This window comes from Arachis duranensis, chromosome 2, assembly GCF_000817695.3.
Source record: "Arachis duranensis cultivar V14167 chromosome 2, aradu.V14167.gnm2.J7QH, whole genome shotgun sequence".
NCBI lineage: Eukaryota > Viridiplantae > Streptophyta > Magnoliopsida > Fabales > Fabaceae > Arachis > Arachis duranensis.
In genome coordinates this window covers 36,599,976-36,611,032 of record NC_029773.3, presented here as the reverse complement: position 1 = coordinate 36,611,032, position 11,057 = coordinate 36,599,976, and the positions used below count along the sequence as shown (strand labels likewise).

General features: G+C 39.6%; 1 non-coding gene across 1 annotated transcript; it reads right to left on the bottom strand.

The window, feature by feature from the left end:
- Positions 1–1,524: 1,524 nt before the first annotated feature.
- LOC127745211 (small nucleolar RNA R71) lies at positions 1,525–1,631 on the bottom strand. Its single transcript, XR_008006408.1, has one exon. It is a non-coding gene; the product is annotated as a small nucleolar RNA R71 (small nucleolar RNA).
- Between the last annotated feature and the right edge of the window lie 9,426 nt (positions 1,632–11,057).

The window sequence follows — 11,057 nt, the reverse complement described above, 5'->3', positions numbered from 1 at the left end:
CTCTTGGCTTGGGAAAAGTGAGCAATGGGGTTCCTAGAGTTGGAATGTCCAACATTTAGTGTCAATCTTTGGATTGTTAATTGTTCTTGTTCCCACTAACGTTAAGTTGTTGCTAAGGCAATTAGCAAGCAATTTAGGATTTGTGGATTAAGAACACTTATGCTCATTTAACTTACATTCTGATGTGAGGGTTGATCAAGTGAGATTAATCCAACATAATTGGCATAGTTGTGGTTTCAACAAGGAAAGGATCCTTAGCTCACTCTAAGCCAAGATCCCTTTTTATGCTTTCAATTTTCCATACATTGCTATGTTAATTTCTTTTATACTTTACTTGTTTATATTACATAGTCAGTTCTTTAATTTCTTCATTAGTTCAATCATTACAATTTTGCATGTTCTTTTATTGCTTTATATGTTCATTTCTTCATTGACAACCCCTTGATCACTACAACCGGAATTTGCACACTCATTGCCTCTTAAGTGATTCCTTGGGAGACGACCCGGGAGCTAAATATTCTCAGTTTATATTGGTTTTGAGTTGTGACACATCTTGTGAATTTTCAAATTTGATCAGCGACCGATTATAGGATTTGGGTCTATACTTGCAATGTTAATCCTATTTTAGTGTGAAAATCAAAACTTATGCTTTTGGCCGTCGTCAAATTTTTGGCGCCGTTACTGGGGATTTCACTTTAAGTGCAATGAGTTCCATGACGTTTGGTTGTGTAAATATGCGAATAGTGTGAATAGTTAATTTTTGGTTTGCTACTTGGCATTGATTGTAATTACTACTTTCCCTCCTTAGTTAGTTTTGGTAGTTATAGAGTGTTAAGTTAGTTCTTGCTTACTTGCCTACTTTTGTTTTGCCTTTCATAATTGCATGCTTTCATTGCCTCTTCAGTTGAATGACACGGTTGCTTCCAGACCCGAGCTTGGCCACTTTTGACCCAGAAATTGAAAGAAATTTAACTCGTATAAGACAAGCTCGGCACTGGCTAGTGAATAGTAAAGCGGGCTCCCTTGAGGACCATTCCCATTCACTATCACCACCTATCCATGACTATCATTCTCCAATCAACGAGGAGACTTTATATTCATCTGTGGAGAGTTTTAAACTGTTTTTGAGTGACTCAGGTGACACTGTCATGGCGGACCCACCTCAAAGGATTACCTTGAAGGAGGCCGGAGCTTCTGATCTTGCCTTGCACCCACTTCAGATTCTATATCCGGCCTTGGATCCGAATTTTGAACTTAAGTCTGGCACAATCAACTTGCTCCCCAAGTACAATGGATTGCCTGGGGAAGATCCTCTGAAGCATCTTAAGGATTTCCAAGTTGCATGTGCAACTGCAAGAAGACATGGAGTGGATGAAGCCGCGGTGTTGGTCTTTGCTTTTTCTTTCTCCTTGGAAGGAAAAGCAAAGGAGTGGTTTTATACTCAGCCGGGTGAAGTTAGATCCAATTGGGACTTGTTGTGAAAAAGAATTTTTGGAGAAGTTCTACCTTCCCCAGAAGACAGACAATCTGAGAAGAGAGATTTCTTGCATTGTGCAACGGGATGGGGAGACTTTGTATGAATATTGGGAGAGATTTAAGAAGTTGCTAGAAGCTTGCCCACACCACCGGATAGATGAGTTGGTTTTGATCAGTTATATCTGTCAAAGAATACACCACCAAGATAAGCTTCTCTTGGATTCCGTGAGTAGAGGATCATTGACCAAAAACAAGACCACAGCAGAAGCATGGGAAGTTATATTGGACCTAGCGGATTCTACTTAACACTCTTGGGCTAAGAGTCCACAACCGAAAGCTGTGAGCGAGGTTTCTCCCATCGAAGATGCTATTTTGACTAAGACCCTTAGTGAGATGACAATTTTGTTGAGGCAAATCACCCAAGGGCAACAAATCCCTCAAGCTTTGATAAATGCCCCACCTCAACCTCCTAGGACCGAAGGACCATCAAGGATATGTGGTGTTTGCTCTTGTACTACTCATTACACCGATGAGTGCCCTCAAATCCAAGAGGACACTACATTAGCAGTTGCTAACCCCTATCCACAAAGACCCAATTACACCCAAGGACCCTACCCACATATAGGTAATCAAGGCCAAGGGTGGAGGGATAACTCAAACCAAAGGTGGAACCAAGCTTCCCAAGCTCAACCCAATTAAAATGCTCAAGTTTACTACCATCAACACCCCCAAGGCCAACCGCAATACCAACAACCATACCAACAACCCCCACAACCTCCATCTCAAGTGAAGTATCAACATCCAAACAGTAGATTCAATTCTACTCAAGTTAACCAAGCCCTTCCCTCCAATCAATCCCACATGAATGATACAATCCATACCTTCATGCAAGAACAAAGAGAGTTCCATAAGAAATAAGATGCTTACATGGCTACAATAGCTGAAGCCCTTACCCGTTTGACTCTCCCTCCTCAAACCACACCAAGCACCCAACAAGCTTTAACCTCAAGTAGTTTACCCTCCCAACCTCAACCCAATCCTAAAGGAAGCATAAACGCCATTATTCTTAGGAGTGGTACTAAGTTGGATAAGAATGTGGCTATACCTCCAAAGTTGAATGAGGAGACCAACAATAAGGAGGTAGGTAGGAGATGAAGTAGAGGTGATGAGGAGTGGAGATGAAGATATTGATAAAGATGAAAAAGAACCACGAAAGGTCAAGGAGCCAAAGAGAAAGACCTTTCTTGAAGAGCCTTTACCCATTCCATTCCCAACAATAGCTAAGAAAGTAAAGAAGCAAGAAGATCTTGACCCCACTGTGGTGGAAGTTTTTGAGAAAGTTGAAGTTACCGTCCCTCTCTTTCAAGCCATTCAACAAGTGCCGAAATATGCCAAGTTCCTCAAGGCTATTTGCACTCACAAGGACAAGCTTGGCAACCTCAACAAAAAGTCAGTAGATGACTCTATCTCTTCTTTACTTCCTGAAAAATGCAATGATCCCGGCCCATGTTTGGTCGCTTACATATTTGGTCGCTTGTTTGATTGGTGGGACTATGTTCATGGACTGTATGTGTGATTTGGGGGCGTGTGTGAACATCATGCCACTCCCTATTTATGAGAGATTGAACTTAGTACCTCTTAAGAGATCCGGGGCAAGATTCGTGCTAGCCGACAAGAGTATTGTGTCAGTTGTGGGGTTTGCAGAAAATGTAATTGTCATATTCAAGGATTGCTCTTTTCAGCGGATAGATCTTGGAGACCTCTCCTATTGACTCAACCAATCCATCACCAATACTCTTTGGATGACCATTCTTGAAGACGGCCCGTTTCTAGTTAGATGCACATTCGGGAGTCTACACTTTTGAGTCGGATGGCAAGTTAGTCAAGTTCACTTTGGAGGAGTCTGATAAGCCCATTCGTGGAGCTTACTCTGTTTTTGGATGCGGCATAGTTGAAGACAAGGTGAGTGAAGATGGCAAGGAGCAAGGAAAAGAGGATAGTATAAAAGACTCAATTTCGAAGGATCATGCTCAACCAAAGCAAGCCAAGGAGTTGGAGATTTTCCTCATTGGGGAACTTCCTAAGTGACCAATGAAGCCATGCAAGTCCAACTTAGGACTCTAAACCAAAGTGCTTGGTGGAAGACACCCCACCATGGTGACATTTTTTTCTAGCTCTATCTCTTGTTTATAGCTTTTTAAACTATTTGTTTTCTTGTGATATAATGCTTATCTTAGGTTTGTTTGATGATTTTGAGTTCTGTAAGTTGAATTACTTGTGGACTATGATTTTGTGCTTGTTTGGATGATATGGGGTTGGTATGTTGGTGTACTAAGGTTGGGAACCTTAGTTTTGAAGAGAAAAGAAAATTCTGAAATAGGGCATCTGTGTGTACGCACCAAACTGTGCGTGCGCACAACTCTGTGTTTTAGCCTTCTATGCGGCTGCACAAGCTTGTGCATATGCACACGTCTTGGCATGCTCTCTGGTCGCAGCGCCAGCACAGTCTGTGCGTGCGCACTGCCCCTCTACTCCGATCTGTGCGTGCCCACACCTGTGTGCGTATGCACGAGTCCCTTTTTGCGCTCCATCTATGCGGCCGCACAGACGTGTGCGCCCGCACACCCTTTGTTAGCCCCTCTGGTGGGGGCGAGGGAACAACCTATGCGTGAGAACAACCTCCCCCATTCTCACCTTTTGTGCGTGCGCACGCACACCTGCTTTGTCCACGTATAAAAAAAAGTTCCTCTGTGCGAGCGCACACTCTTGTGCGCCCGCACATCCTTTTACAACCTCTCTGGTTGCAGCATTCACACACTGTGTGCGTTCATACTCTCTCTAAGTTTTCTCTTCTGTGCATCCGCACAAGTCGCAATCTAAGGGTTAATGGGGCGAGCTGCCCTGTTGAAAGGCAGCCTTGTTTTCTTTTCCTCTCTTCTTCTTGGCTGTCCTCTTTGTCTCTTCTCCGCCCAGTCTCCCCGATCAGCCCGCTGCCAGCCGCTGCCGCCGTCAGCCTACCACCGGCGACCACCATCCATACCTATCTCTTACTTCTCTTCTCTTTTCTTCTTTTCTTTTCCTCTCTTCTCTTTTCTCTTTTCACTACCGGTGAGCTTTCTCCTCCGGTGCTCTTTGACAAGGGAAAAACAATTCCACACAAACTCACCAGCAAGTGTACCGGGTCACATCAAGTAGTAATAACTCACAAGAGTGAGGTCGATCCCACAAGGATTGATGGATTGAGCAATTTTAGTTAGGTGATGAATTTAGTTAAGTGAATATTTGGTGATTTGAGTGATTTTGATTAACAGAAGCTAAATTGCAAGTAAGTAAAGGTGCAAAAGGTAAATTGGACAGAAAAGTAAAGTGTAAAAGAGATAAATTGCAGAAACTTAAAGTGCAAGAAAATAAAGGAGCTGGAACTTAAATTGCAAAAAATGTAAATAACTGAAACTTAAAGTGCAAGAAATGTAAATTGCTGAATCTAAATTGCTGAAAAATGTAAATTGCTTGAAGAATTAAAGGGATTTGGGTGCTGGGATTCAAAATTTAACAAGGAAAATGCAGATTGAAGTAAATCAGAGAGCTATGAGATGAATAGTTTCAGCTCAGTAGCAAATAGAAATGGAAAATTGCTTCAAGAAACAAACAGTAAGAAAACTTAGCTTAGTTATGAAATTCTAGAAGAGGAATTGAAGATCGAAGAAGAGCAATGAGATTAGAAAATAGATCTGGATCTCAATCACTCCTTTGATCAAACAGAAAAGAAATTGCAGAAGAAATGAAAATGAAAACAGCAAAGAAGATCTTGATCTAATTCTCCAATTCTCAGAACTAGATGAAAGGGAACTACAGTTGATTCTCAGATCAAGAAATTCAATGGAGTTCTTCAATTTGAATTCAAAAACCCAATGCAGAACGTAGAAGTTGCAGAAGAAAGAAAATGAAAACAGAAAGCAAACTAGATCTAATCCCAATTCCCAAATTCAAAACAAATGAAAATTAAAAGTGGAAAACTAAAAATGAGCTAAAAGGTCCCTTACAAATCAAATTAACTCCTATTTATACACTTTCTATTTTGGTCTTCAGAGCTTGGAGTGGGCTTTTAAATTCTATGAAGAATTGGGTCCAAAATGGCTTGGTTCAAGTGGCATGGATCAGGATGCATTTGATTAGCTCCCAGGGTAGCGCTCCGTTGGGTCTTGTGAGCGTAGCATTCATTTTCCTTTGGCCAAGCATGCTCCTAGAGCTTAATAAGTGAGCGCTGCTCTTTCTTGCTTCAATGTGTGCCCCCTCTTCGATCCTTGACGCTCCTTTTAGTGAGCGTTATGCTTCCTTAATTGAGCGCTATGTCTAGCGCTCCCTTGGGTGCTCCCCCTTCGAGCCTTTGGTGTTCCCTCTTGTGAGGGCTGCGCTTCCTTTATTTCCTTGTGAGCATAGCACTCACAATTGTGAGCGTAGCGCTCACACTTGTGAGCGTAGCGCTCACTTCTTTGAGTGCTCCTTACTTTGGCCTTGCTTTCCTTGCTTCTAAGGCACGAGAATGCTCACACTTGTGAGCGTAGCACTCACTTCTTTGAGTGCCAGCCTTTGATGTATGCCTTCCTTGGTTTAATGCGCGCGCAGCTTCCCTTAGGTTAGTGCCCAAAAATGCTCACACTTGTGAGTGTAGCGCTTACTTCTTTGAGCGCTCCTTGTGAACGCTGGCCTTTGTTGAGCGCTTCCTTTGTTGAGCACTGGCCTTCCTTCCTTGTTCCCCTTGGTGCCTTGTCCTCCTTTCTTCATCTGCAAGAAACCAAACAAACTTTTCAAAGTATCACCAAATTCACAAGGTTTCTAAATCATTCATAAAATCAACTAATTCTAGCATAAACCCTATGATTTTGTGTCAAATAAATGATGGTTGATTGATTTAACATAATAATGAAAATCCATTCCAAATCACTTACTTATTGTGCAAAAAAGTGCATAAATCCTAATAAAACAAGTGAAAAATGCTTGAAAAGCTAGCATAAGATGACTTGTCATCACTCTTTTATATCCAAGGTTTTTTTGTCTTTCCTTTCTTTTTATGTTTATATTTTTGCAATTACTTTCTTTTCCTTTGTGTTTTCTTAGATTAAATTTGTTGCTTTCTTAATTGTTTCTTTGTATTACAAAGTGTTGTTGCTTGATTATTAGGTTGATTTTGATCATTTTTTTAGCTTAATTGTGAAGAACTTGCACATTGCATACTACATGTTTGATATAATGCCTCATTGAATATTTTGTTTGATTCATATGACTTGGCCATCATATGCTTTCAATTTATCTTTGGTTAGGCATATTGTATGAATTGTGCAAATTCGTTTGTGAATTTTGATGTTGATCACATTGCTTTGCCAATGCATTTCATTGTTGGTATACTTTGATATCAACCACCCATTTTTCCAAGATTTGTGTACCTTGTTCATGGGTGACTTTATACATAAATGCATTGTGTTGGTAGAATTAGAGTCTCATTGTTCACCTTTGAATTTAACTTGAGTAATCACTTTACAAATGTTCAACTCTTGATGATGTCTTGATCAAGCATCTTTGTCTTCCAATTAAGAGCATTGTATATGTGATTACCACATGTCGAGGATGAACAATTGGTAATTCCTTGTCGGTGCTTGCTTGAAGTTGCTTCCATTTCTTTGTTTCATATGTGCAACTTAAGCACTTAGTTGCGAAGTTTTGAACTTTGAATTGCTTTAAGAGTGTGATTGCCGTTGTGTGCGACCGGTGTGTATGTTGCAACCGCGCGCACCATTGGAATATACACACCGCCATTCTTATGAATCACACTATTTTCAAACTTCCAACTAAGAATTTAGTTTCTTCACTTCATTAAATGCTTCCTCATTATTCTAAGTTGTTGTTGTCCTATGACCTTGATATTTTTTGTTTTCTTTCTTTGTAGGATGCAAAAGAAGGGTAAGAAACCGGTCGCTTTGCCGGTTGTGGAACCTACATCCCACGCATCAAGACCATACTTCATGGCTTGCCCGAGCGATAACCCGGACACCTTGATCAACCAAAGAGCCGAGTTCCTATATGACAAATTTGAGGAAAGGCCAATCCATTGGGAACGGACGCTTAAGGTTCCGATCAAGTACAAATAGTCATCGATGAGTGGATTGCCTCACTTCATTGGGAGTTCTTAGAGCAAGACCCAATTGAAGCGTCCGAGGGACATCATGTTCAAGGTCCCTAGAGGCAACAAGTACATCCCGAGGGGAGAATTGGAGAGATCAACAACCACCACACCCTCTGAGAGGAAGACATCCACAGCACCACCACCAAGACTGCCAACTTCGTCAACTACTTTACCTTTTCTCTGTCCTCTTCCAGAATTATTCAAAGACATCTTGCACGATATCCACCACAAGGAGCATTTGGAGCAAAAGCGTTTTGAGTGGATAGCGGCAAGGCTAGAAGGAAGAGACCCCGGCCCGCCTCCTAGAGCTTCATCCGTGATAGTGGGGGGTGATGAGCGGATATTTTATACGCTTTTTGGGGATAATTTCATGTAGATTTTAGCATGTTTTAATTAGTTTTTAGTAGAATATTATTAGTTTTTAGGCAAAAATCATATTTCTGGACTTTACTATGAGTTTGTGTATTTTTCTGTGATTTCAGGTATTTTCTGGTTGAACTTGAGGGAGCTGAGCAAAACTCTGAGTTAGGCTGAAAAAGGACTACTGATGCTGTTGGATCCTGATCTCACTGCACTCGGAATGGAATTTTTGGAGCTATAGGAGTCCAATTGACGCGCTCTCAATTGGGTTGGAAAGTAGACATCCAGGGCTTTCTAGCAATATATAATAGTCCATACTTTGCGTGAAGATAGACGACGTAAACTGGCGTTCAATGCCAGTTCCATGTTGCAGTCTGGCGTCCAGCGCCAGAAACAAGTTACAAGTTGGAGTTCAACGCCAGAAACAGGTTACAACCTGGCGTTGAACACCCAAAACAGCCCAGGCACGTGAGAAGCTTAAGTCTCAGCCCCAGCACATACCAAGTGGGCCCCAGAAATGGATTTCTGCACTATCTATCATAGTTTACTCATTTTCTGTAAACCTAGGTTATTAGTTTACTATTTAAACAACTTTTAGAGACTTAATTTGTATCTCATGACATTTTCATATCTGAATTTTATACACTTTGACGGCATGAGTCTCTAAACTCCATTGTTGGGGGTGAGGAGCTCTGCAGCGTCTCAATGAATTAATGCAATTGTTTCTATTTCTCCATTCAAACGTGTGTGTGTTCCTATCTAAGATGTTCATTCGCGCTTAATTGTGAAGGAGGTGATGATCCATGACACTCATCACCTTCCTCAATCCATGAACGTGTGTCTGGCAAACACCTCCGTTCTACATCAGATTGAATGAGCATCTCTTAGCTTCCTTAATCAGAATCTTCGTGGTATAAGCTAGAACTGATGGCGGCCACTCTTGAGGATCCGGAAAGTCTAAACCTTGTCTGTGGTATTCCAAGTAGGATTCAAGGATTGAATGGCTGTGACACGCTTCAAACTCGCGATTGCTGGGCGTGATGACAAACGCAAAAGGATCAATGGATCCTATTCCAACATGATCGAGAACCAACAACTAATTAGCCATGCTGTGACAGAGCATCTTGACCGTTTTCACTGAGAGGATGGGAAGTAGCCACTGACAATGGTGACACCCTACATACAGCTTGCAATGGATGGAACTTTACAAACAATTGAGTTGAATATTACATTGCAAAAATTCAGAGGACAAAGCATCTCCAAAACTCCAACATATTCTTCATTAATAAAGTAACAATTCCTTATTCCAAACACTTTTACTTCTTACAATTAAATCCAAATAATCTTATTGGCATCCTGACTAAGATTAATAAAATAAACATAGCTTGCTTCAAACCAATAATCTCCGTGGGATCGACCCTTACTCACGTAAGGTATTACTTGGACGACCCAGTGCACTTGCTGGTTAGTTGTACGGATTGCAAATTCGTGCACCAAGTTTTTGGCGCCGTTACCGGGGAAAGAAAAAGCAATGAATTCTACAAAATGCAATAACATATGAATCACAATTTTGTCCACCAAGTTTTTGGCGCCGTTGCCGGGGATTGTTCGAGTTTGAACAACTAAAGGTTTATTTTATTTCTTAGATTAGGAAGATTTTGGCAATTGGGTCAGAGTCTTTTATTTTCTTTTCAAAAATATTATTTTTCTTTATTAATTTTTAATTTTTCTTTGAGTCTAGTGTCTTGTTATAAGTTTGGTGTTAATTGCATATTTTATATTTTTCTTTTAAATTTTCGAATTTCTTTTCTTTGATGTTTAAGTTGTTCTTATTTATTTTTCTTGTTTGATTTTTAGTTTTTCTTGTTCTGTGCCTTTTATTATTTTTCTTGTTCTTTTCCAAAGCATTAGTCGTCCAAAAGGAATAATCCAAATATACCTATTCAAAACAAGTGTTACATTTATAACTCAGTTGGTTAGAGCGTTGGCTTATGTTCTTAGCAATTGGGTATTTTCTCTTTAAAATCTTTTTCAAAAATAATTTTTCTTGATTTAAGTTTGGTGTTTTCTTGCTAATTTTGATATAATTTTCGAAAATTATTTTGATTTCTAAAAAAATTTTTAAGTTTAGTGTTCTTCCTTTTGTTCTTGGTGTTCTTGTGAGTCTTCAAAGTGTTCTTGAGTCTTCTTTGTGTTTTGATCTTGAAATTTTTAAGTTTGGTGTTCCTTGGTGTTTTCCCTCCAAAATTTTCGAAAATAAGGAGCATTAGATCTAAAAATTTTAAGTCTTGTGTCTTTTATGTGTTTTTCTCTTTCATCATAAAATTCAAAATTCAAAAAAAAAATTAATATCTTTTCTAATTGGTTTTAAACTATATTTTCGAAATTTTTTTTCAGATTTCAATTTCAAAATTTTTCAAATATTTATTTTAATTGTTAATTTTCTTTCTTTATTTACCTTACTTTTATTTTTATTTCGGTTTTTATTTTATTTTATTTTATTATTTCAAAAATCAATTTTCTTTATATAATAAATTAAATAAAATAAACAATATCAACATCTATACCATCTTCCTTGCTCCATCATGGAACTAAGTGGAAATGAACGGTCCAGGAGGACTCTGGGGTCATATGCTAACCCCATTACTGCTTCATATGGGAGTAGTATATGTATACCCTCCATTGGAGTTAGTAGCTTTGAGTTGAATCCTTAGCTCATTATCATGGTGCAGCAAAGCTGCCAGTATTCCGGTCTTCCACATGAAGAACCTACAGAGTTTCTGGCACAATTTTTACAAATTGCTGACACAGTGCATGATAAGGAAGTAGATCAGGATGTCTACATATTACTACTATTTCCATTTGCTGTAAAAGATCAAGCTAAGAGGTGGTTAAATAACCAACCTAAGAACAGCATAAAGACATGGAAACAACTGTCAGAAAAATTCCTGAATCACTATTTTCCTCCAAAACGGATGACACAGCTAAGGCTTAGCATCCAAGGCTTCAAACAAGGAGATAATGAATCCCTTTATGATGC